Source organism: Halictus rubicundus, chromosome 4 (assembly GCF_050948215.1).
Source record: "Halictus rubicundus isolate RS-2024b chromosome 4, iyHalRubi1_principal, whole genome shotgun sequence".
Lineage (NCBI taxonomy): Eukaryota > Metazoa > Arthropoda > Insecta > Hymenoptera > Halictidae > Halictus > Halictus rubicundus.
Window position 1 is genome coordinate 9053453 of NC_135152.1, and position 26744 is coordinate 9080196.

A 26744-nucleotide genomic window follows, 5' to 3' on the forward strand; every position below is an offset into this window, starting at 1 on the left:
ATTTTTATTACGCCGCTTCGGCTTAATAAAGGATATTATAATTTTTATAAAATTAGCACGTGATAACTAGACCTTGCGGATCTTTGCGCAAAATAAAAATTTTCTACCTAAAATGCAACAGACTCGAGTGAAAACGAAATTTATTTTCTCTGTTAGTATGTTGATGAAAATAATGTAACAGTATTTTAAAATTTTTCTAATGTTTTTACTGTTTTGAAATACGCCTACCCATTTTTGTCATAAACGCATAAAATCCGCAATCTAGTGATAACACTTTCAAAGTGTCTGGCTTCTAATTAATTATGCGACGTCCAGGTCATTCGGTCATTGATTAACGTGCCCGTTTGAAGCGAACGCGTAATTCGCAATCAACGCATCACTTTCGCTCATGTTACCTAGATTTCAATCCTGCCGCTATAGTTCATGCATTCTACCGGCCGCTTTCAGCTCGCCAATAATTAAAATACCAAAAGACTGAACCGCCTATTACCGAACAGCCGTCAATTCTGCTCATTCTACGTGTTTCTGAGTGACCGGATCGGTATGATAATGACTAAGCGATTTCGCGCGATCGAACCGATCGACGGGACGATCGTGTAATCGATACCGAGCCCGTGGCGATCGAGAAAACCGCGGAAAATAACAGGAATATTTATAATAAACCCTATTATCATGATCGAATGCAACGAGTAACCACATTGTGGCAGTATATCTTACCATCTAAAAGGAACTCTCTTTTGTTCTCTAATTTCATGCTACCGCTAGATAGAATCTTTTAAGGCATCTCGCAACTATAATGCAATTATATTACCGAAAACAATGGAATTATTATTTTTTGAAGTGTACAATTGATAGACGCGTCTGCACCGAAAATAAGTAGAAACGTATAGTTACAAATTTTTCACGGATTCTTTTACGGGGAATTTGTTACGGGTTTTGACGGCAAAATAAAATTTGCGTTCGTTGCAAGAGCTACAGAGACATTTGTTTCCCTTAATAATTCTGCTAAGTTGAAAATAGTAAACGGGATTATTAAATTGTCCAAGAGCTTTTACCGCGTTGCATTTGATCTACTCATTTCTGTCAGGAATGCATGAAGTCCGCAGTCTAGTTATAAATAAACAAACGAGTATTTCTCGAACAATAAACTCCTCTTTTCTCTTTTCATAAATCCCGACGATACGGCTGTTGCTTTAACGAGATAAATGGAATCTTTGGGCGAACACAACGAGCACGAGTCGCGACTCCATCGCACGGTAAAACTTCAAAGGCGAAATACCACGGATTCTCGTTCGCCCATTCGCTGCCGGCATGATCTAAAAATCTTCGTACTAATTATGAGCGCAGATGCGTCCGCGGGCATCGTGGCACCGTGATCTAATTAAAAGGCCAGCCTTGAGCGTGCCTTTACGCTGGTCGGTACCATTTATCCGTGAATAAAAAAAGGAAAACGTACTCGTGGAACGAGGTAATCTGTTGTGCCGTGTATGTCGCTGGTAATATCCAGCGTGCTGCTAATATAACGTCAGATTTATCACTTTGGTATCAATCTTCTTACATAAAGTACTCGTACGTGCCCCAGAGGAAATTCTCTTCTCGGGAAAGTGCCATTTTTATTCGACCTATATCCACTCGACTAATCGCTGATCAACAAATCGTTTTTGCATAAATTCAGACGTTTGGTGATTAAATTACTGCTACATGAATTGCCCGATGATTTGTTCTTCTATTTGTTCTTCTTAGATTCTATCTAATTGTACTCGCTGACTAGCAAACCACGTTTGCATAAATTCAGACTTTTGTGGAATCGAATTACTGTGGCATGAATTGCTGGATGAATTTCTGATATTACTGCAAAACTGCTTAAACAATTTCGTTATTAAAAAGAAACACCTTTTTATGCAGTCACACTACTTTTCTAGAATGCATTATAACTTTTATTTCTAAATTTAATTAATACGTTAAGTGCCAAAAATCAATCCCAGAGATTCTCACAAAATCAGTGTAATTTAATTAATGTAACCGAAACTAGAAATTCAAAATGTGTTACAGGGGCTGCTGTCTTGCCCCGTCTGAATTCTAAAGATCCTAATAAAATTCGGTTTATCTGGATATGTCACAATAAAAATGAATTTCTAAACCTAGTCAAAAATCACTGTCAGTCATACATATGTGACTGACGTGGCAGTTAACGTGTTAAATAACGTTTCATTAACATGGCAGAATATTTTCCACGAAAAATTCATTTGTTAAGGCGCATGGTAGTTAGCAATTCTACATGGAAGAAAATGGTTTGAAACGTTATTTAGTCTAACAAAGAAAATCGTGTCGAGTAGATATGTAGATTAGCGTATGATGGACGGAACGGTTAAAAGGTGGCGTGAAAAACGTGCTGAATTACCTGTGGTGCACTCTCGCCGTTGCGTCGTGTTGCATCACAACATGATCTCTAAACTATAGAACACATCGTTGGAAAGGCGAGCGCAGAATGCGAAACGCAATGGACTGGGTCGAAGTGAGATCGCTGTCTAATCCGAAAATCCAGCGAGAGCCACCTGCAGACCGATTGCTAATTGAGAGGGGGGAGGGGGGGATTATGCTTTGGCCGGTCTTAACGAGCGGGCTCGGCAGATTTGCGACGCGATATCTGGTAGCGATTTAATTGAACAATTCGATGAAATAGTTCCCGTTGTCTGAACAGCATCGACGGTTCCCCCGGCTTAACGAGCGGCTGCGGGTCGTTTCGCGAAACTTTATAAAAGCGATTTAAAGGGGGAACGTTAACGGGGGAGAGAAAAAAAAGCATTCGGTGCTCTCGGTACACGGACACCCGGCCGCGTACGAATAATTATTATTGAATCATCCGGTTACACGCGATAATCTGCTGGCTGATCTCCGACCGGATTAAAACGTTGTACGGTTTTTCGAGGCGAGAGGAGAGCCGGTTCTACGGCACGATAAAAGCGTTTTAATTAAGTATTGAGCGCCGGCGCGCCGCGTTATTTATTTTCGTTCACTCCGCTGTTTCCATTATTCATTTACCCCTACGCTATTTCTTTGCCTCTCGCTCCGCGGCCGAGCCGATGCTGCCGCCATGCCGTCCCGAATATAATAACGAACGATTTTTCGTTTTAATCCCCCTAGCGAACGGACGGGATTGCTGCCCGTGTAATGGCCACAGCGTCGTGTTAATTACAAAATAGCGTTCCCCGCTTTGTTTTGCTCGTTTACCGGCTAAACGCCGCACCGCGATCCGAGTTTGTTAATACTTCCCGCTGCTTCTATCGGCGCACGCTTTCACGAGGGGAGCATCGAACGTGAGACAATGACTTTATCGCGATGAGGAGGGGAATCTTTTTTAACGTTAAAATATTATTCTGTTGCGCGTTAGTCAAATTAACGTTAAACCTACCATCGTTATTTAACAATTACAGGAATTAACACCGTTCTTGGAGATCTTCTAATTTCCCCCCTTCACCTTCACGTTTTCTGAAACTGAATGTTAAACATGTGAATCAAAAATATTCACATGAAATATTAGGGGTACCCATAAATAATCAATTATTTGCAAAGAATTTGTTTTGCCTTTAGTTCTGTACCGATCGTTGAAGAGCAAACACGTATTCTTTTACAGTTTTCGGTAAAGCAGCCTGTGTTCAAAATATTCTACAAAGTATAATTTTTTTTACAACCCAGTAATAAAATGGCGGCGTCTGTACCTTCCGAGGATCATATTCGTCATTGGATACTTTTTCATTTTCATGCTGGATTTAATGCAACGGTAATAACAAAGAAAATTAGCGATGTTTATGGAGATGTTTTGAAGGTCAACAAGTGTCAACGTTGGCTCAGAAGGTTTGCTGCTGGTAATTATGATCTCTCTGACAGGCCTCGAAGTGGAAGACCAGTTGAATTTGATAATGACACCCTAAAATCTAGTGGAAGCTGATCCAAAATTAAGTATACTAGAATTATCGAGAAGCCTCGGGTCCACACGGTCAACTATACAAAGGCACCTACACGAAATGGGAAATGCATATAGGCAAGGAATATGGGCACCGCATCAATTATCTGAGACCAACAAGAATATTCGTCGATCAATTTGCACTTCATTGCTATTCAGATTTCGTAGAGTTCCATTTCTTAACAGAATCGTTACCGGAGACGAAAAATGGTTTCTTTATGATAACATAAAGCGTTCCAAGCAATGGCTTTCTGCAAATCAAACCGCAATATCAACCCCTGAACCTAGCTTATCACTTAGAAAGGTGTTACTGTGCATGTGGTGGGATTGTCATGGCATAATTCACTTTGAGTTGTTGAAACCTGGAGAAACAGTTACTGCTGAGTTGTATTGTCAGCAGTTACAACGGCTGTATTCAGGACTATTGAAAAAGAGGGCATCTTTAGTCCACAGAAAAGGTGTAATACTGCAAATTGACAATGCCCGGCCCCGTACAGCGAAATTCACTCAGGAAAAAATCAAAGAATTGCAATGGGAAGTTTTACCGCACCCCCCGTACTCACCGGATATTGCTCCCTCTGACTATCATCTTTGCAGATCTCTGGAGCATTATTTAAGAAATAAAACATTCACCTCTGTAGAAGATGTAAGATGGCACCTTGAGTCATATTTTGCTTCACGAACCCTGGATTTCTATCAGAGGGGGATTGAAAATTTGCAGGAAAGATGGCAAACTGTCCTTGATAATGATGTAGATTATATAATAAATTAAGAAATAAAAACCTGGATTTGCTACAAAGTTTGTTTTAGATTTCAAAATAATTCATTACTTATGAGTCCCCCTAATAGAACTGTCCATCATTGCCCGGTGGCCGTGACACTCTACTCTCCGCTAAGTGTGCGCTACTGCGCATCTTCGGTACGTTTGGATCTAGCTGACGCGGGGTCGTTAACCCGGTTTGATCCGTCGGGTTCGTTAACGTCCGGCTAGTTCGGTGAGGACGGATCGATTTAATCGGTGATCGATAACGCGCGACGACCGGAGAAAGGGGGTACTGAGAGGTTTACGGCGACTTCTAAAGTTCAATAGCAACCGGCGCAGGCAAGGTTCGCCGCTATTTATTTTATAGGCGTGCTCCACTTGCCGGCCGGCCGGCCGGCCGGGCCCGGGAGAGGCCAGCCTCCATTCACCGAAAGAGAGAGGAAGGAAGCGAGGGGGCTGGCGTAGACAGAGAAAGAGCGTGCAACCGGGGGGACAGAAAGAAATCAAGGTTTACGATGCTGCACTTTAGCTGTTTCTGCATGCCACCGCGCGGCGCAGCGAAACGCGGTGTTGCACCGTGCACAGCCCCGGCCAGGCCTGGCCAGGATTTACGCGACAAGTTTCCACGGCTCACTTCGCGGATCCCATCCGCTCTGGATTCTTTGGAAAGATATCGCGCGTATAACTCTTCGTTCGGCTGCTCGAAACAACATAGATATTTTGCTCTTTTCATTTCGTGCGGTCCCGCGTATCTATACGCGCGTACGTGCATGTACATACGTATATATATATATATGCAAACCGGTTTAAATCCCCCTCAAATGAAGTTCGGATCATTTGCCAATGGAATTGCTTCGTTGCGGATCCGTTCGTTGATAATAACGCAATCTGCTCGTTTGATCCTTTTCACTTTTTTACCGCGCGCCGCATTCTTCTAGATCCCCCGGCCAACTTCTCTCTTTCTTTCGCGAACGAGCGCGCGCACGCCAAGCAAATGACAGCCGACAAAACGCAACGACCGCTTTCTATTCGTTACTTGCGCGTACGCGGACTAATTGCGCCGAACAGACTTTCCGCCAGGTCCCGCCGTGCCGTTAATAAACCGTCATTCACCTGTGCTAAGCAAGCGCAACAGGTAGACACGATTTGCACGGGTAGCGCACGCGCCACAAAAAATTATCGTTCATCTCGCGCGCGGAGCGTAAAACCCAAAATGTTAATCACTGAACTCTGTAAAGACTCCATAGATTCGGAGAACTTCATTTGCAATTAGTATTTCAGATTTGCCAGAGTGATTGCAGGCAGAACCGCGTCAGTTGCGTCTCTTCAACGCGCGGTGCATGTAGCTGTCTAGTTACGAAAAGACGTGATAGTGAAAGAAGCGAGGATTGACATAGTGGCGACATATATAGTAGAAGTGGGAGATTCCATGCAGTTTATTGGGATCCACGATAGTCGCAGGAACCTCGATGCTTGTAGGCTTTTTCAGTCCTGTTTCGTGTACTACCAAGGTTCTACTGTACTAGGCTCTGTGGTTCTTTCCGCTAGATACAGTGAGTTCTCGATATATGTCAACAACACGGGTCTTGCCAGCGTCGTGTGGGAGGAAAGGAGACATAACGGGGGACATACCCGAGCCGTGTTATGTTTACACTTCTTGGCGTCCGAAGCCTCTCGGTATACTCCGCGACGTTTATCATCCAGACCTTGGCGACATATATAGAGAAATCACTGTAAATACTCTGCGGCAGTTGCTAGGAGAAGGAATTGAATAGAAATTTATTTCTTCTCTTAATAGTCGTAATAAATCGAGTTTGAGATAATCCCTCTAGAGGGTAAACCCTCTAAAAAATAATAGTTAAAATAATTGCTATGACAGATCTTACGTACTCGGTTTCAGATTTCATTAGACCAATTGCCGTGATTTTATCAGTGAAACTACTTTCGCTGAAACACCGAACGTACACTTACGTACAAGTTTCCGAGAGTGCTTGGCGCGATCGATCACGATAGATCATAGAGCCCTCTAATTGTCGACCAGAGGGTCCAGCGCTTAACGTCTAAGGGCCGATCGATCTCGGCGAGGAATGCCCTCGCGATGTCGGGGACCGATATATCGATAGGTCAACGAAAGGTCCCTTATTAAAGCACGGGCAAAATGACCGGGTCTCGTCTTTGAGGATGCGAGAGCCGCTTGTCAGCTTATTGTGGCGCGGGGCGAACTAACTCAGCCATCCATTTATCGGCCTCCCATCAAGATAACAAGATTTGCTTTTTTTTTTTGTCATCGTCGTCTTCTTCTTCTTCTTCGTTAACAACGCTCATGAGGACGGTGCACGATCGACGGACAAGACCCTTCATTATGGCCCTACGTAATTAAGCTTTGTACACGGGGAAAAATGTTCTCCTTTGCTTGGTCAGCAATCAACCCCCGCCATTATTATACCGGCGGAAGCACGAAAACCCAGCGAAAATGAGATGATGATCGTGACCCGCGGCTCGGCGTCCCTCCGCCTTCGATCACAGTAATCGCGCGATACCGATCATTTTTGCAGCTTCGTGCGCGCCGACAAATGGACCGCTGTGTTTCACAAATTTGCCGGTGGGTTTTGCGGAAATTGCAGAACGAGTATCAAATTGCCGAATAAGTTTAAACCTCTGCGGTGGTAGTAAAAAGATTCTTGTTCTCGAAAAATACCAAACTTTTCATGAAATATGATATTCTTTCTGTTACCGAATTGTTGTATTTACCTCTGCAGTAGTCTTGGTCCACGGGAAAAGTCGGTTCGTTCAAGCGATGAAAAGTGAAAAAGTAAAAATTCCTCGTAAAAACAGTGAGCGAAGCGTAAAAATTCTACGACTACACACGTCAGAGCAACTACAACAAAAAGCATAAACTCGTTACAACACCATCGCCCGACCCATCTCGAAGAATCACGGAGCCCTCCCGAAGAAAGGGCTCTCCCCCGAGACAAAAGGGTTAGGTAAAACGAAGAGGTCGGCGGATAATCACCGAATCGTCCGTAATGGTCGGCTCGCGGGTTCCTAATTGCGAGCAGGCTGCCGTGCAATCCGGCGCGTCATTGGTTGTCCATTAAGGCCGGACGGGGACTTTAATCACGAGGACAAATTGAAAGATCGATCGATTGTTTCCCAGGCAAAAAGTAGTTTACATTGAAATTGAGTAGCCGCCGAGGGGAAAGGCTGAGGAGGAATCCCGGGACGGTCCCACGGAGAGGTCTCTGGGTTTGAGTCGCTTCGAAGTCTCAGCACTAGGCGAGAGTAGGCGTTGGACGGTCCGGTGTCCCTGGGAGGACGCAATTCATTTTGCATCGATAATGCTCGTGGAATTCAGTCCGGGAGAGCGAGAGAGAGAGAGAGGGGGGGACGGCCTTTTTGCCCACCTACTATCATTAGCCTAATCGAATCATCGTGGCTGTGCGATCCGGCGGGGAAACCGTGAACGAGTTTCTCACGGGCGGAATGTTAGAAGCGGCGCGCAGCGCGGCGCGGCGCTGCGCGGCTCGTAATATGCGCTACACGGTGTTCGCGTGTGCACGCGAACCGCCGCGAAACGCACCATTTACTTAACTAAGTTGTGCCCAGTTGCCGATAAGTGCGAACGCCATGCCAGTTTCGTATTGCTGGTTTTATTGCGGGTCGCAACAAGGACGCGCGCGGAGTCGCAACAATTTACGATGGCGGGACCCTGTTGACCGCGTGCACACGTTCCCGTCCCCACAGGCAGCCGGTAAACAAAAGCGGCGCTACGATTAATCGTTCCTGGTCGTTGCGTCCGCTGACACGCGAATTTCGCGTCTTTTCTTTCTGCGAAAGTCGTCGGTCCTGTTTGCCGCGGAGATTGATGTTGTTAGCCCCTCTCGCACGCTCCTGCGAAACCAGCCTCGAGCCGCTCATTACGGGATCTGTTATCTTTTCCATCATGATCGAACGAATTCTGCACCGCTCGTGGCTCCATGCTCGAAACGAATGTGTCAATTTGCCGCGCTATCTCACCTTTGCATCGTGATTGAACGAATTGTGTTTTGCGCATAGTTTCATATATCGAACGAACGAGTCGAATGGTAGCGAAATCGATGCGGTATTAAATGGTTTTCGTGCGAAGGATGCGAGTTGCTTAATAACGTACTTTTCACTTTAGAAGTAAAAATATTTTGATATTGTGGGTCAAGACGGACCCAGGCACAGCTGTCGGAGGGTCCATAGAAGGAATTCTGTACGGTGCAGATATACAAAAGAATGTATCGAAGGTATAGTATGTCACACTGACGCGTTTATGCGCCGAAGAGTAAGAGTAATTTCTCGATTCTCGCTACCGAGTCAATTAACTTGTCGCTCGAAGCGCGCGACGCCAATAAATCAAGAATCTGATCGAATTATAGGCGGTAAGTGTTATGTTTCGCGTCGTGTACACCGACGATGACGAGTTACGAAAGTTACGAGCAGCCAGCGGCCCGACTATATCCGTCACAATCGCCTCGTAAAAAGTTTAATCGCGTAAAGACACGTACAAAGGCGCGAATCAGCTTTCCTGTCACGGCGCGCAAAGCGGCGGCGTGCCGTGAACTCGCCGCGATTTATTTTCGTTTTCGCGATGCGCGTTCGGCCATTAACATCGGCCTTTCTCTTCTGAACCCGTCACTCGCGACCGATTGTTCGATATTTCACTCTCGCGAACGTTTCATCAATTTTCCTTCGCCTATCGTTAACCCCCTTACACTCCTCGGATAAAAATTCGCTCATTTTCTGTTCCAGATACTCTACAATATTTTATTTCTCTACTATTTAAAACTTGAGATTACTAGTGAAATATAATTGGTCGAATCGAAGTACAATTAAACTGGATTTTTAAGAATTTTCCGATCATTAAATATTAAAAAAATATCGCGAAATTTTGTTCGAACTTAAAATCGAACCAGCGCACGGTAGGCTTTGAATTGCAATAAAATTCGCGCACGGAATACTAAAAAATAATAACATCCGTGATTAGGACATCGCTTTTAATCCCACCGGGCAACCGGAAGCGGCGAAAGCATTGGACTGGTAGGTTGTAAAAATATAAGGACAGCATCGAACGATAAAGCGTGCTATTAGCCAATTTATCAGACAAGCGGGATACATAACCTCGCGAAATTTATGTTGAATAAATCTCGGGGTTTCATCGTGCGGCGATTTTTAAACCGGTCGTCGGAATAGACTCGGCGAAGATGGGAGTTTAAATTTCCATTTGAAACGAGAAAACGAGATCATCAGCATCGTAACCTACGGCCTTCGCCTCGTTATATTTCTCTCTGGCATTGTTAACCGAGATTTACGCTCCTCCGTAGCAGTAAACCATTCGCGGAGCAATTTCTTGGCACTCGGACTGATTGACCACCTTGCGAATGGCCGCACGCGAGCACTGGCCCCAGGGATTAACATGTTTTCCAGTGCGACGCGATTCCGACTGCGAACGTCCTCCGTTCCGGCTTAAACTGACTTTGATGTCATTATCTCTCGCGATTTTCGATTTATTTCCTGTACATTTATACGGTTTCTCTGCTTTGCGCTTCTAAAACGATTATTTGAGAACCGACTCAGATCTATGTCGTCTTTAAATGACCAAAAAAAAAAGAGACCGACATGTCAGTGTCCAGTTAACACTATTAACACCTCCATCTGCCATAACGATTGAAAATTAAAGAAATTTTCCACCGGTATTGCAACAAACAGAAATAGAAATTTATTTTCTTTCTTAATACGTTTAATAGGCTGAAAATAATATAACAGTATCTAAAAATTCTTCCAATGTTTTTACTGTTTTAAATTACGCCTACTCATTTTTGTCATAAATGCATAAAATCCGCTGTCTACTAATAAGTCATTGAAAATGTTTCAAAGTATCTATTCTTTTACTCACTGAAATTATTCTGTAGCGAAATTAATGATATTAGCACTGTAAACGGTTGATTTGTCTATCTAGTATTAACGATCGAATGTATATTACGTAACTGTAGCAATCATTCAATGTGTAATTTCTTTTCAGACATGTAAAAAGTAGTGGTCGAATAATCACCGAAAAATATTCGTGTACACCGACGAATGTGACGCTCCTAAAATCAGAATTAGGCGGGATAATTTTACCAAGTAATGAAAGATTAATGATTCTCAGGATTACATGCATGACAGGATTCTCAGTTAAATTATTCAGCAAGCCAATTCAAAATGAATTTTACGTCTAGGTCGTGTCCAGTCTATTGAACCCAGGTCAAGCCAAAGTATCACTAGGAAGAGTAGAAAAATGAAGATTTTAAAAATAACGATGCTTAAATCGATGCATTCAAGCTTATCGAAGTGATCAAGGAGAAGAAGAATTTTCAGCTGGGTTCCCATTTCTCGCACTTGATGTGGAAATTTCTATTTTGCATAAAGATCCTTAGTCCGCCTATCCCTAACGACTCCATGGGAAAAAATCGCGATTTCCATGCCGTTGTCAGTCGATTAGAATCCCCAGGACCGATCGTTAGCAAACGTTACGGTGCCGGAGCTCCACGATCGATCGCGTGCAGCCGTGGACGCGAAATACATTAGTGCTTCCCGGGAGCGTAGCGTAATCAATGATCACAATACGATTATGGTTGCGTCAAGATCCGTCGCGAGATCGTAACGAGTCTCGCTCGTTGCTGGATCTCGTTGCCGCGTCGGGAAGGGGGACAGTTAATAAGAATAACAGTGAGTAACGTTTCTCGTAAAACCGTCGACCCGGCAGGTGAGCGCCTATGAGTTTCCTTACATAACGCGATCGGAGATACAAATGTGTACGTCGCGGGTGTGTCGCGAATCCATTGCCGAGTGATTCAGTGACTTCGCGGTATATTTGTCCGCGCCGGGACCGTTTCGTGAATGGCGAACCCGCCGAGCGTACAACGTATTTAACGCTTCGTGCCCGGCGATACCGCCTGCCTTGCCGCGCATTCAAATCACCGGAGCGTCGCTACTATCAATCCTACGCTCGCGACTTTCTTTCGTGCAAACCAACTGACTCTTTCTAGCTTCTCTACCCAGTCCCCTGAACACTACAAAACACCCTTCCTACCCCTACTTTTCTTTATGCTTCCCCTATTTATTTTAGAACGTCATTTTCCATGGTATTTTAATCCCATGTATTCTTGAAATTGACACATTAGATTTCTACAGTAGAAACTAACAGGTTTCTCCCTTTCTCCCTTTTCTACCAGGTCCCCCGAATACCACAAAATACACTTCCCACCCCTAATTTTCTTTATAACTTCACTATTTATTTTAGAACGTCATTTGCCACGGTATTTCAATCTCATGTATTCTTGAAATTGAAACACTAGATTCCTACAGAACAGGTTTCTCCCTTTCTCTCTTTTCTACCAGATCCTCCGAATACCACAAAATACCCTTCCCACCCCTAATTTCCTTCATAACTTCACTATTTATTTTAGAACGTTATTTGCCACGGTATTTTAATCTCATGTATTCTTGAAAGTGAAACATTAGATTTCTACAGTAGAAACTAACAGGTTTCTCCCTTTTCTACCACGTCCCCCGAATACTACTAAACACCGTTTACAAAATACAATTTTTAGTTAGCTATTAGTATACAACAGAGAAAAAGATAAAATATTACGAGAAAATATTCACTAATATTGAAAGAAGAAATGTAACTTTCGAGGGCGAAATAGAAATTTTACAAATTACCATAAGAAGTCATGAATGTTAAAAAGTTTGCTCATTAGAGAATACATAAAAGCAAACAAACTCAAAAGAAACATATGTCAATATTCAAAAAGTCTTACTACATGTCGTTCCCAATCCTTCAGCACATACCTGCAACAAAAAGACATTTCTCCATAAATGCCTATAAATAACTGAAACAAACAATTCCAAACAATTTCCAAATAATTCTGAACAAAGTAGCACCCATTAACAGAATTTTCCTTAATTTCCTGGTGTACTTTTGAACTTTTTCCCCTCGCGTTTGTTCACGTCGTGCATCCGCACGACATAATCGAACAAGAATAAAAGACTTTTACTTTCGACTCTGAGTCACGTCTCTTCGAAAGAGCATAATCGATAATTAATTCACGACACACCCCGTACAAAGCACATTCGCAACCGATCGTTTCCGTGTCGGCCGCAATAATTCCTTTCATCCACTTTCAGACACGCTTCATATACAAAATTCCCCGGCCGTGTTGAACGTCGCTTTCCTCTTGACGATTTTTTTTTCTGTTTGCGCACGTTGTAGACATTGTCTTCGAGCACACCCACGCGGTTGTACGTTCCGTCATGGGACCACGGACGCGTATTTCCCTTCGATAAGAATGTAAATGCTAGTGATGTAACGTAACACGCGAAGTTTACACGGACGGCCTAGAATCTCTTGCGCGACTCGGTGATTTACGGAGTCCAACGTTTACGAACCGTTTTATGTACGATCGCCGTACGGTTGCAAAACGCGGGGTGCTCCGTGACCCCCGTTCAATATGAACGTTCACCTTCCACGAAAGACGCGGGATGTTGATGAACGATTAAAATTTTATGCCGGCGAGTCGTTATTTACAACGGGAATCTGTTGTAACTCGCCATAATTCCTTACAATAAAACGAATCTCATGAAACATGATCGTTGTACACGGCGGATTTTACGCTCGAGTGTTTGCCAAACGAAATCACATGCAAATTTTGCACAAACTCGAATCAAATGTTTTATGTTCTGATGTAACCATTAACAGGAGGAAACAAATATTTCCATAATCTGACACTTCTTTGGACTGATCAGGTCGTTCCATAAGGAACAAGGAAGTTGTAATGTCAAGGGCATTTTTATTTGTGGACATATTGTTTAGTTCTAATACATTTAAACTGGAGAACAAGGAAGACAAAAATTGAAAGATCTGTTGAAGCCTTGTTCTCGCAACATAATTTCTGAGACAAATATATGATAGTAAAACAATTTTTAAAATTATATGGAACTATTAATGGTGGTAATTTAGAGGACATCCTTTTCGAGCCATGGATGACTCGTTGCTCACCCACTATCGCGTCAATCGAACATAAAAATAGAATTGCATTTGTCAAAAAAGCTCCAATTGAGTATAGACGGCCTTGATAGCATTGTTCGATAATGAAATGCTAAAGTGCGTTTCATCAACGATGCACGTTCACGCATCGCAATGTAAATCTCAGGTTTCATTAACTGTCCGTTTATTCCGCCAGGAATGGTTAGCAAAAATGGCGTGCCGTTGCAAAAGGCCGGACACATTGAATACTTTTTCAAATAGCTGATGCTTGTAATTGATTCGCAGGCGGAAGGAAGAACAAAAGATCGTGTTTCTTGTCGCGCGAAAAATTATCCGTGAAGCTGTAATACGCCGCGTTACGAGGCAGTATGCGATAAGCAGGGAACCTTTATACATTTTAATGAGCAGGTCATAAATTGTTAGCTTCGGAGCCCGCGTTCGGCTTTTTTCGAACCTTATAGAGCCATCCGCAAGGTCGACGAGGCTTTCTTTGTTCGTCATTGATGCCCGTACAGGGTTGCAGAACGTATTAGCGCGTGAATAACTTGCTATTGACGCGTCGCGACGCGACACGGACGATCCCGCCGCGAAAACAATGCCGATAACATTACGGGTGATGCCACGGACGTCCTTGGATGCCATTATTGTATCACAATGCTAATTTCAATTGCGAACGCCCACGCAAATTTGCCCGAGCGAAGAAAGTTTCCTCGAACGAGGTATGCAAACCTGCGTCGAGAAAAATCAATTTAAATTTTATTCAGGCGATCGTCCTTTGTTTAATTACATCTTCAACGATGCCGGATTGGAACAATGAAACCAAAAATCACTTCCACAAATTAACACTTTGACTGCCAAACTAGAAACCTCACAAATTCCATGAAATCAAGGTAAGTTAGTTAATGAAATAATAATTGAAAAAATTAAATGTATGATATCGAGTAGTCCTCCAACTTTCTTGCATTTTACGGATCCTAATCACATTTGGTACAATGAATGTATTAACGTAAAAATTCATTTTAAAACCTGGACAAATAATTCCGTTACCCACATATGGGTGACATGGCAGTCAAAGTGTTAACACAGTGACTGCAATTTAGTTTTGCATCGATCTAATACATAATTTACTACGTAATTATCACAAACTTATCATTATCGAAACAATTTTAACACTTTCACGTCACAAACAAATTATAAATCGATGCAGCGTGCCGAATCTGAACTTGAAACTCATTATGAGTCTAACACGGCATTGATTAAAATGATATTGCACAGTGTACGATAAGGTAATTTATTACTGTCGCGAAAAGTATCATGGTTCTACAGTTTCAGGCTCGGGCGGCAGGATAGTGATTAGAATTCTTCAGGAATTGAGAAATGGCAAAATATTTAGCGAGCTGACAGTTAATAACCGAGCCGCGGTAGATCCGAGTAAAATGTTTTAATACATTAGTCTCTGTCTACACTTGGCTAATGCATAACGCATGGTATATAACTTTGACCTGTCCGCGGTATATTGTTTCCCCGTACCGTATCGCTGGTGTCTTTTGAAAAATGGTCGCGCGCTCCGCCTTTCTACGACACGAGCTGCGAAAGGAACTATTCGCGACAATAGCCGCATTCGTATTCCCTGGAAGAGTATCGGGTGCGCGCACAGAAATGGCCGGGCCGAACACCTTGGCACGAATGTAGCCACTCTGGATTACCAACAGGTGCGTGCTCTAGCCGAACAATGCGAACCATCGATACGCAATCTAATCTGTTTCTCGCCCACTGGTTCAACAAACTCTCGATCCATTCGATACTTTTTCGAACAGAACCGTCGCGAAACTTCTATTCGTCGAATCGCCTAGATTCCACGTCCGGTTTACACGTCACTAAACTGTGGATTTTTATATAAAATAAAAATGATCTGCATCAATTGCAAGAAACAAGTTGAAAGTGTTATACTGACAGACTACAAATTTTTAAATCTTTTTAAATCTTTTTTTTTTCTATTTACAACCTCCCATTTTCGCGATAAACGCATAAAATCCACAGTCTACCGAATTCTTTATTACCCGAATGTGTTTCACATTTAAATAATTCAGTACAGGGTGGTCCATACGCAGCGCAATTGATTGTACGAATTAATAGGAACATCTTCCTGATTAATTCGGTACTTTAGTCAACAGAAATAAAACTAAGCCGTTAATTACCATAAATGCTGCACTAAACTGTTCCGAACCATTCTCCAGCTTTTCCCATAAACTGTATACTTCTAAGTACATGTGCTCGAAAAATAGAAGCAAGAGACAGCGTCTTGCAGTGAGTAGAACGGTCACGAAAGCCGTTCGAACGGCCAAGGATGATTCTCCAAGTGGCATATCGTAGATCGAGCCGTTCCCTCGTCGCCGCGGCGCGGTGGATCGCAACAACACCGATCGCATCGAAGCGGCGATTAGGTGTGCGTAAAAACCATTTTCGGAGAGGCGGCGAGAACAAAAATAACGATCAGTGTCGTCACTGGTTGCCACCCCGCGGCCTCGCCGGCGACTTTATACGGTTTGCGATAGAGAAAAGAGAGCTCCGCGATCGAGAGTAAATCATGGCCTCGTTCGCCGGGTATTCGAAACGCGTAGGCACGCGACGAGTTTGGAAACGGCACAATTATCGCCGGCAGAGGCTCGAGATTACGTTATTTCCGAAGAGACTCGAACGGTGGCCGCTAACCGTAACAACGATCCCATCTTTTCCTGATTCAATCAGCGCACCCGATATCGCCTTTGCTTTCCATTGTTCTCGACTGTTACGTTGTGCTCCAGATATCCCGGCGTCCTTTGGACACTCTTAAACGGCACGCAACGATTTTGCAACAGCACGTATATGTGTTTTCTTGTATTTTCTGGTAAAAACCACGCAATGAAACTATTAGGGGGACTCATAAGTAATGAATTATTTTGAAATCTAAAACAAACTTTGTAGTAAATTCAGGTTTTTATTTCGTAATTTATTATATAATCTCCACCATTATCAAGGACAGTTTGCCATCTTTCCTGCAAACTTTCAATCCACCTCTGATAGAAATCCATGGTTCGTGAAGCAAAATATGATTCAAGGTGCCTCCTTACATCTTCTACAGAGGTGAATGTTTTATTTCTTAAATAATGCTCCAGAGATCTGAAAAGATGATAGTCAGAAGGAGCAATATCCGGTGAGTACGGGGGTTGCGGTGAAACTTCCCATTGCAATTCTTTCATTTTTTCCTGAGCGAGTTTCGCTGTATGAGGCCGGGCGTTGGCAATTTGCAGTATTACACCTTTTCTGTGGACTAAAGATGCCCTCTTTTTTAATAGTTCTGAATACAGCCGTTGTAATTGCTGATAATACAACTCAGCAGTAACTGTTTCTCCAGGTTTCAAAAACTCAAAGTGAATTATGCCACGACAGTCCCACCACATGCACAGTAACACCTTTCTAAGCGATAAGCTAGGTTTAGGGGTTGATATTGCGGTTTGATTTGCAGAAAGCCATTGCTTGGAACGCTTTATGTTATCATGAAGAAACCATTTTTCGTCTCCGGTAACGATTCTGTTAAGAAATGGAACTCTACGAAATCTGAATAGCAATGAAGTGCAAATTGATCGACGAATATTCTCGTTGGTCTCAGATAATTGATGCGGTACCCCATATTCCTTGCCTATATGCCTTTCCCATTTCGTGTAGGTGCCTTTGTATAGTTGACCGTGTGGACCCGAGGCTTCTCGATATTTTTTGTATACTTAATTTTGGATCAGCTTCCACTAGAGATTTTAGGGTGTCATTATCAAATTCAACTGGACGTCCACTTCGAGGCCTGTCAGAGAGATCATAATCACCAGCAGCAAACCTCCTGAACCAACGTTGACACTTGTTGACCTTCGATGCATCTCCATAAACATTGCAAGTTTTCTTGGTTGTTACCGTTACCATTAAATCCCGCATGAAAATGAAAAAGTATGCAATGATGAATATGATCTTCGGAAGAATATGATCTTATGGTCGCCGTCATTTTATTACAGGGTTGTAAAAAAAAATTATACTTTTTAGAATATTTTGAACACAGGCTGCTTTACCGAAAACTGTAAAAGAATACGTGTTTCCTCTTCAACGATCGGTACAGAACTAAAGGCAAAACAAATTCTTTGGAAATAATTGATTACTTATGGGTACCCCTAATATATCTCTAACGCTAATGAAAACACGAATGTTTACAACCGATCGCACGAAGGACCTTTGAGCCGCCGTTCACAATGTTCCGATCATCCTCGAGTACAGCGTACCGGAGCAGTTTATTTTCAAGATGGCGCGCGTGGGCGTAAGTTATTCACCGCAGACGTTAATTGCGCTCATCCGTGAACGCATTAACGGCACACGCAACGTTCAACGGCTCGAAGACGGTCGATTCACGTAATCTCTCCTGCAGCCCATCGTCTCGGTTCTGTCGTCACGCTCCAGTTTCGATAACTCCGAAGGTGGACGCTGATCGTTCGTAATTGCCTTTACAGTTAATTACGTTAGCCCGCGCGTGCCTTACGACCCGCTCGCGGGTGCAAGAATGCAGTTCGGCCGGGTTGCGACACGATCGTGTGCGACCTTGCTCAAATTGTTCCAGTAGAACCTCGCTTATACGGACCAATTAATGCTAAACCTCACATTATATGTACTATTCGCCAAGCTTCTATTATCCGAACTACAGCCCAACGTATAGTTATACGAACGTGTATTCTTAAGTACATACAACCTGGATTTTTATGCATTTATGATAAGAATAGTGTAAAGATCGAGAGCACTTCGGAATATGTATTGCATTATTTTCTTATTATTGAAAGAATGAAATTTTTATTTGACTCTTGTTTTTCGCAATTAGCGGAGAAAATTGTTATTTTCCATAAAGATTCGCAGTCTACGTGTGACCGAGCTTCATGGCACCGATTTGAACACAGGTGAAGGAAACTCGGACTGTTCCGAACGTATCGGAACAATTAAGAGCCGGAAGGTGGGGGAAGTTGGTCAGCCTTTATTGCCCGAACGACCTTGTACCCCGACGTGTTCGGATAAACGAGGTTATACTGTACATACTCTGCGAACGATCCGTTCGATTGTGATTTCGACGCGTGGGGTCGGCGCACGTGTCACGATAGAAGGTCTTACGTTGTTGCGGTTTCGATGAAACCAACGAGGAAAACTTTCGGTCAAAACTTGAATTTCGATTTCGCCGAAATTTTGCATACACTTAGATATCCGTTCGCTGTGTGAGATCATTTCAGTTGACTCATGTTTCATTAATATTTATGTTTGTTTTTCGGTCAGCCTAATATTATATTTATGAGTTCATTCCAAGGAACATTTTTTGATATTTTTTTACATTAAATTTTCGACGTTCGACTAACTATATTTAAACCATTCTGATTTCGAAACCCCGCGTCGTTGAACAGGAATCGGCTGACGCGTTTGATCATAACCAACCGATTCTACTTCTTGTGAGCGCTAACTCACGAAAAAATGTTACTCAATTATTATCTAGAATTAATCCCCAAGCTCGCTCGTAGTTGTCATTTGGTTCCTGTTCACCTAACGGCGTACGCCTCGTATTACACGCTTCAGACAGCGAATAAAATACGTGAGTTTCACCGAAATATATGCATTAAGTCTTGATATAAATTGAATAAGAAACCTCGGGCATCCGCGCAGAATTTTTCGCGCAGCGTGATTTAGTAACTATGAGGATCAAGCCCGGTTTGCAGCCTGGAGGCAGAGATCGTTAACATCGGCCGAAGCGCAGTACCTAACCCAGATCGGTATCCTCGAACAATGATACTGCACGGCGCGGTGCACGAGGAGATCGGATACACGCGCGCTTCCAGAAATAATTTCCATGCGATCGTCGAATACCAATAATTCACGGACGGTTTCCTCGGGCCATCTTTCGACGCATCGGGGAAATACGCGCGCGGCTCGGTCGAGGCCGATCGTCGTTGCTCAAAGTGTCGTCGCCATCAAATTAACATACGAAATCCAGTCGGCCGTAGCCGCGTATATCTCGTTTAATGGCCGGCAGTAGTATTACTCGCGAGCAGAAACGGCCCCGGTACATCACACGCCCAGTTGTCTCGACACTGTGCCGTTGTTTGCGCACGTCGAAACTCGATACTCGACACGGTTCGACACCGTGTGCCGATCGATCGAATACGGAACCGGGGGTGGCGGAGGAGAGCGAGAGACGGGACGTGAAAAAAGATACACGAACGGGGGATTAACAATCCCGAACATTGCGCGCCGCCGAGTATATCGAGAAAACAAACCCCTGAGAAAAGGTACGAGACCGCGTCTTGCCTCGCGAGTCTCACGGCGATTGGCCGTTTCGCGATTATGTAACTGGAAAACGCGTGAGACGATGAAAACGGAGATCCGCGGGGATACGATCTTGGGAAGCGCGCCAGCGGGAAATTATACGTTCAGTTTTCTTTTTTTTTTTTTTCTCGAACGATCCCACTTCCCTGCCCCGGATGGTTAACGGGGTATTCTGATTTTCTGAACTTTTAGGAATTTTTTTAAAGAAAACTACTGAACCTTTTGCATTGGTATTTTGCGTACACATTTATTGGTATTTAAAGTACGTCTGTGATTTTTTTCAAGTAACAATAATAAAAATTACGTGAGTTATATATGTTTTTATAGGGTGCGTTTCGAAAAACATGGGTCGACGGTCGCTAAGATTTCAGTCTGTCTACTGATCGGAAACAATAAAGTTGTTTGTTAATCAATATGAATATAGTTATGTCCCGAACTAAAAGATACTAAAAATCGTGGGTATTTAGAAAATGGCGGTATTTCAAAGTCTAATTGCCGATCTTTTTTAATTTTTCGGCCTTCACAACACGATAAAAAAAAAAATATGAGGAAAATGGTTGGATTTAAACAAATTCGGTACGTGCGATAACAGAGTGGGTGTGTTAAAAGATTCTCTCAAAATGTCAAGCCAATCCATCAAGCGGAACTTGAGATGTCGTGACAATCGTTTCGAAAAAGGTGGTTTCTAGATAAACGTGCTTAAAGATTCAACTATAAATATCTCGCAACGCGGAAAAATAGGTGCCCGAAATCTCGGAGACGCATTCACCTTGGAAAGATTTGTGACCATAAGATGTCCCCTTTTGGGAAATGATTGTGTGCGAAAATGCACACGGGACACCCTGTATTGCCATCGGAGAATACACAGGAATCCAATAAATCCTTCCTTCTTCTTCTTCTAAGAAATTCTGAATGCCGAGGAAGTTCTAATCACTGCACTCGTAAATTAAATCGTAGTTCAGGAGGTTAAGGAGCAAGCTGGAAACAGAACGAACGGTCATACGGTATAATTGGTGTCATGCGAAATGGCGATCCGAAGCAGACGGTATCTAAAACGTGGACTGGTCCGCGTTTACGGTACTCTCCGAACACTCGGGACTTCGTACGTTAATTTGATAACGACACTCCCCGGTCATCCGGGTGTATATTTCGTCGGGACGTCAAACCTTCCCCTCGGGGTGTGTCTCGTAAAACGCCCCCGCCGTTTCTATGGATCGCAAACTCGCAGTTAGTAACTCTGCACTCGCAGCACGCGCGCGCGCGCAGCAACAGCAGGGCTCGACCGTGCGCTGCCGCGCAATTGCAATATGTTACCGGCCACGAAATCCCATGTACGCCCTTGAATTATTGCAGTTATAAAAGTATTTATACTTATTATTGACGGTGGCGCGCGCGCGCGCGCGCTCGCGGGACGAACGCGTCTCGACGCGCTAGCGCCGAGGTGTTGTTGATGGGGCATTCAAGAGCACGCTTACGCGCTCGAATAATGTATTTATGTACCATTGAGACGTGGAACAAAGAACTTTACATCATCCCAGAAGGGGAGGCCGCGGGCCGCCCGCAAAAATCATATTTAAACGCGCCGGGGAGACGAACATAGCGGCCCGTAAATATAATTTGAATGCCGCGCTTTCAAACAGCATCCCCGCGTGAGTAACTGTCCCATTATCATAATCTGCCCCGAGTTATTCCACGGAATATAACACTGTCCAATATTTTTTCAAATAGGTATTGCGTTTATTGGAAACGCTGCGAGCATCGTAATTCTCACCCTTGCGTGGGCGGCCGGGATCCCAGGGATCTATAGTGCGTCGACGAAACGTTGACACACTTGGATTTGATCGAGACACAATTTAGATCTGTTCAACTCTTAACAAGCAATTTATTAAAACACAGGAAAATTAAAGCGAAAGAATTCTTTCAGAAAATTAAAGCGAAAGAATCAATTTAATAATTTCTCAAGCGTTCCTGAAGCTCGAACGTACACGAGAGATATGTAGTAAAATATCCGTTACTCATCCGAATGAAATATAATAAACAATCGTCGAACCTTTCTCACTTGAACAATGAGCAAACCCTAAGCAGCGACTTAAACTAATGAATTCCACGTTGTTTACGAAAGGAAACGAGATGCGAGGCTTAAGAATCGTCTTGTTCCACCGATAACGATCCATTTTTCGTGTTAATTGCGACGGATAATTAAAGAAGACTTCCGCGTTAATTTCTCGCATCCTGTTCGAGCGCGGCGCTCGCCTCTTCATTATTCTGGAACAATTCAATCATGCGCGGTTGCGGTCGCGTACACGGGCCGACCTTATGGATAGATCTGATTATTTCTTTCTCACGATTGAGTGCTCCATCGGGCACGCTCGCTCGCCGGACAACATGAATGGCAGCTACAGGCTTCGGTACTTACGCCTAACGACGGCTTTCCACGGTAAAAGAATTATCGACGATGTGGCCGAGTCGAAAGTGCGCTTAATACCTCGTAAAAAAAAAACAGAATGTGCATAATCCGACGCCATAACGCACTCGACGGTTGCGCAAGATGCGTCGGCGGTTTACGGTTCGATTTCCTGCGCCGGAAATGAAATCGTTCGCGGAATCATCGCGACGGAATGCCGGGTACTCTTGCTTTTTATTGGCCGCCAACTGGTCAGGCACATTTCGGACAATGCTCGCGAGAAGTAACGTGATCCCTGAAAAACGGGACCAAAAGAAGCACTGAAGAAGTAATTAACTATGCTGAATTAACACTTTATTCTACTTCTCTCTAATTCTGTCTACATATTAGAAGCATCGAGAGACTGCGAAAAAGTTTTTCAAAATAATTCATCTATTAGGTAGGAATATTTGTTTCGAGCATCGAGGTGCGAGTGAATGTAACGACGCTTTCGATTGAATTGAATCTTTTTAAAAATCTGAAGAATGAATCTGAATTCACAGCAAGTATACATTATACATAAGCTCTATTCAATTTCATAGTTCCTAAGAGATATCGTCGTTTCCATAAAACATGAATTTGTCGTCGCTTACATTAACCTCATCTTGGAAGAAAAGCAACGCGTAATGTTAGAACAGTCACACGGTTGTTTCGCACGGTTGGGACACAATGATTAATTGAAATCGATTTGTCAAATGCGAGAGGGCGTCGGAATAGGACAATGTGATAAAGCGATTGTCAATAAAGTTACGTATAATAACGTAGACTAAATAACAGGTAAGTCGCGAATATTCTTAATACCAGCCTGCACGGAATATATTTAACTTAATTAATACCTTGCGCATAAGCGACAATGTAATCGATACGGATAATTTTCATTATACAAACCGAACCGAGTGAGGATACGGTTCACTCGCGATTAAGCAAATTACACGTGACACATATTCCCGAGCGGCGACAATCTACAGCAAGGATAACTGCGCGACGCTGAGCGTCTCGTGGGACGGAATATTAAATCATGATAATTATTGACCTTACGCGTGCTCCAATGAGAATCAGGCGTCGGGCTTTCCGTCGCCTGTTGTACCGACGTGCAACGAAGCATCCTGCAGCCTGCATCTGTGCAGTCGTCCGTAAAAAAGCGAAGGCCGGCGCAATATGCTAAACGATGAAAGAAAGTCGTTCGCGATCTAGAAATTCAAGGTTCGCGTTGCGGAAGAAGTGCGTGTTGAACCGTGGGAAAAATTCTGTTCGATGCAACAAGGATTCTATACACTATTGGGCGTACAATCAACTATTCTCTTAATGGTCAATTAGCGTAATTTATAGTCCGCTGGCAATTATGCAAATCGAACTGTTTCTGGAATAATTTATTCGGGATTCTATTGTGTGATAAATTAGATTCGAACCAGGCGAGAGTTCACTTGTATTTTATTTTTACAATGAAACTGAATCCTCCGGTCGATGAAGGAAATTCTGATCTTTATTACATTACCAACGGAAATGCAAATTTGCATAAACATCCATACCCTTTGCACTCGACCGTCCCGCCCGAGAGGACACCGTAAAGATCAGCAATTTACATGTCCCTTCTGAGAATATATAAAAAGAATGCTGACAATTATCTACAAGATCTACTCTTCTTATTTCATAAATCTGAATCCATAAAATTCCACGCTGAATTCCATCAAAATATGGTAATTCTCACCATAGATAATAAAAATAGATTTTATGCATTTAGGACAAAACTGTAATTTAAGAAATTGGAAAAATTAGAAGAAGTCTATCGCCGCGATACTTTTGATCTACTCAAATTATTGAGAAAAGACAAAAATTGTGGCACCTGTTTCCTGAAATTCGAATAAAGATCCACAGTCTAATGAATGAATGCGTTCGAGTGAACTGATACATGACTTGGGAAAAGAATCCGAGCCTAGTGGCTAGGCGACAGTTCGAGGTGTTAATATTACAAACTCCGGATCTATTTATCGCCGTGACTAATGAGCGCAGCATGCTTTTTCTCGATGGCAGGGCAAAAGGTCGAGAAGCGGTGGGAACATCGATCCTCGCGGACTCCTGGGGCCCGGGACAGTGTGAATCGGGCACACCTCTCGAAAATATCGTCCTCCCGCGTTCTAGCTCGTAAAGTAAACAGCGCGGCGCGATTCGGTGGCCTTTGAGGAGCCGCTGAGAGGCGTAGCGACTATGCAACCCGTCTAGGAGACGATGTTAGAGAGGCCCTCGCGAGCATAAATCGCCTAGGAGAGATAAAACGTCGTAGATGGAAGGTGGAACGTGGACGCAGGCTCACGCGTGCAACGTGAACGTGACCCTCGCTGCCCGGGTGATTTGTGAAACAAACTGCTACCAACTCACTGCTGAGACTCTTTCGGGCCCCAGCCCTGGGAAAAAAACTATCCTGGAATCACCCGATCGAACCCAGCGTGAAACTTTCTTTCGACCACTGACGCTGCGGCTGCCATTGCTTCGCAATGACACACATTCTGAGACGCGGACAATGGCTCGCCGAGCAGCATCGATAAATCGTAAAAATATCAAATCGAGTACCCACTATTTCTATTAACCGTGCTTCTCATTCGTGCGTTTCGGATATTAACAATTTTTCAAGCGGTTATACAACCTCAGAAATCTAAACGAGACAGCAGAATTTGAATTTTTATTGGGAATGTTAGCCAACGTCTTCAGCCTGTCTGCATACGCCAGTCTGTATCTACTGCCAGAAGAAATTGGAATATGAATAATAAGTAGACTGCGGATCTCTATGCAAAATAAAAACTTTCAAATTGCAACGAGCTCGGCTGAAATAAATATTTAATTTCTTGTTACATATGTTTGCTAGGTTGGAAATAATATAATCGTATATCTAAATACTTCAAATGTTTTTACTGTCTTAAATTAGACCTACCCATTTTCATTAAAATCCGCAGTCTAATAATAAGCGAGCCGTAGTTATATTACATGAAAATACAATAATATCGGAGGATGTTACGTCTGTCTTACGCAAGCCACGCTGAACTTTGTTAAACTTTATTTGCGTTTTTGAATACCTTCCTCAAGAACGATGATACGCTATTTTTATTTTACTTCCGCAGCAATTGCAGGCAAGTCTTCGTAACTATAAACGTAAAAATATGAAAAGAATAGGGCAATTAATCGAAAAGGATTCCACGTTGAGCCAGCCTGTTTTAGTAATTCAGGATTCGCTTGCGCAACCGAGCCGAAAGGAGAAACAGGCGTGCTCGAAGGGGAAGGAGCATTCGAAATAAGAGCAGAGACCAGCGAAGCGACCGTATCTGCATAGAAACGGTGCGTAAACCGTGGATTGCGAACGATTCAATAGAGTATTTCCTACGACCATAAACGAGCACAAGAAGGCAAGTGTTTTACGAGCGAGTTAGCTTGTCAGGAGGCTGCGACTTTTATGACGATCTCCGCAACATCCCCGTACTCTTTGTTCATTGTTCTAACCACGCCTCCGATACAAAGGAGAATAAATTTCATGCGATCTTATCCTGGGAACGGGAATATCGGCGATCTATAACGAAAAATGTGATACTTCTTGACGGGGGGGGGGGGACGAGAGGATTGGAACGGGGAAGCAAAAAATGGGTCCCTGGTCATGTGTAAAACATTTCAATCTCGTGTTCATCTAACAAGCCAACCGCTTATACTATTCTTAAAAAAACGATGGAGGCTCACTTTTGCAAAAGCTCGCAATTTCGATTGATTTTGCGTTTGACGTTTGGCGAAATTGAATAAATTCCACAAAGGAAATAAATGTGGCCAATTATACCCTTATATAAAAAGATAGACGTATTTTTACAGAAAGGATGCAAAATTATATGAAAAGCTAGACATCATTTTATATAGTAAAATTAAATATTTAATCTCGGTGTATCCGTGAAAACCGAGTCCAATCGATGCGAAGAACGAATAAGAGTTAAATCTGTGCAAAAGTTAGTGTCGATAAGCATGTCCGGTATAAGTGTCACAGTTTTAGTGAATGGTGGTGCGAGCGGTTTCGCGTTACTTTCGGTTTTACGGCAACGCGGCATGAAAGATGAGCGAACGGGCAGGAAGAAATGGCTTTCACGATGACACGTAACAGCGAGAGTGACCGATAGCTAGG

At 43.2% G+C, this 26744-nt stretch overlaps 1 protein-coding gene and 1 long non-coding RNA gene across 2 annotated transcripts in view; both read right to left on the reverse strand.

Moving 5' to 3' along the window:
* The window catches only part of LOC143353339 (uncharacterized), a 289180-nt gene that overhangs the window by 169973 nt on the left and 92463 nt on the right, over nt 1–26744 (reverse strand). The gene's annotated exons all lie outside the window — the stretch shown is intronic.
* Nucleotides 1–26744, reverse strand: part of LOC143353340 (uncharacterized) — a 147589-nt gene that overhangs the window by 78713 nt on the left and 42132 nt on the right. Inside the window, exon 2 of the long non-coding RNA XR_013082113.1 lies at nt 12554–12584. This is a non-coding gene — a long non-coding RNA (uncharacterized LOC143353340). The remainder of the gene's footprint in view (nt 1–12553; nt 12585–26744) is intronic.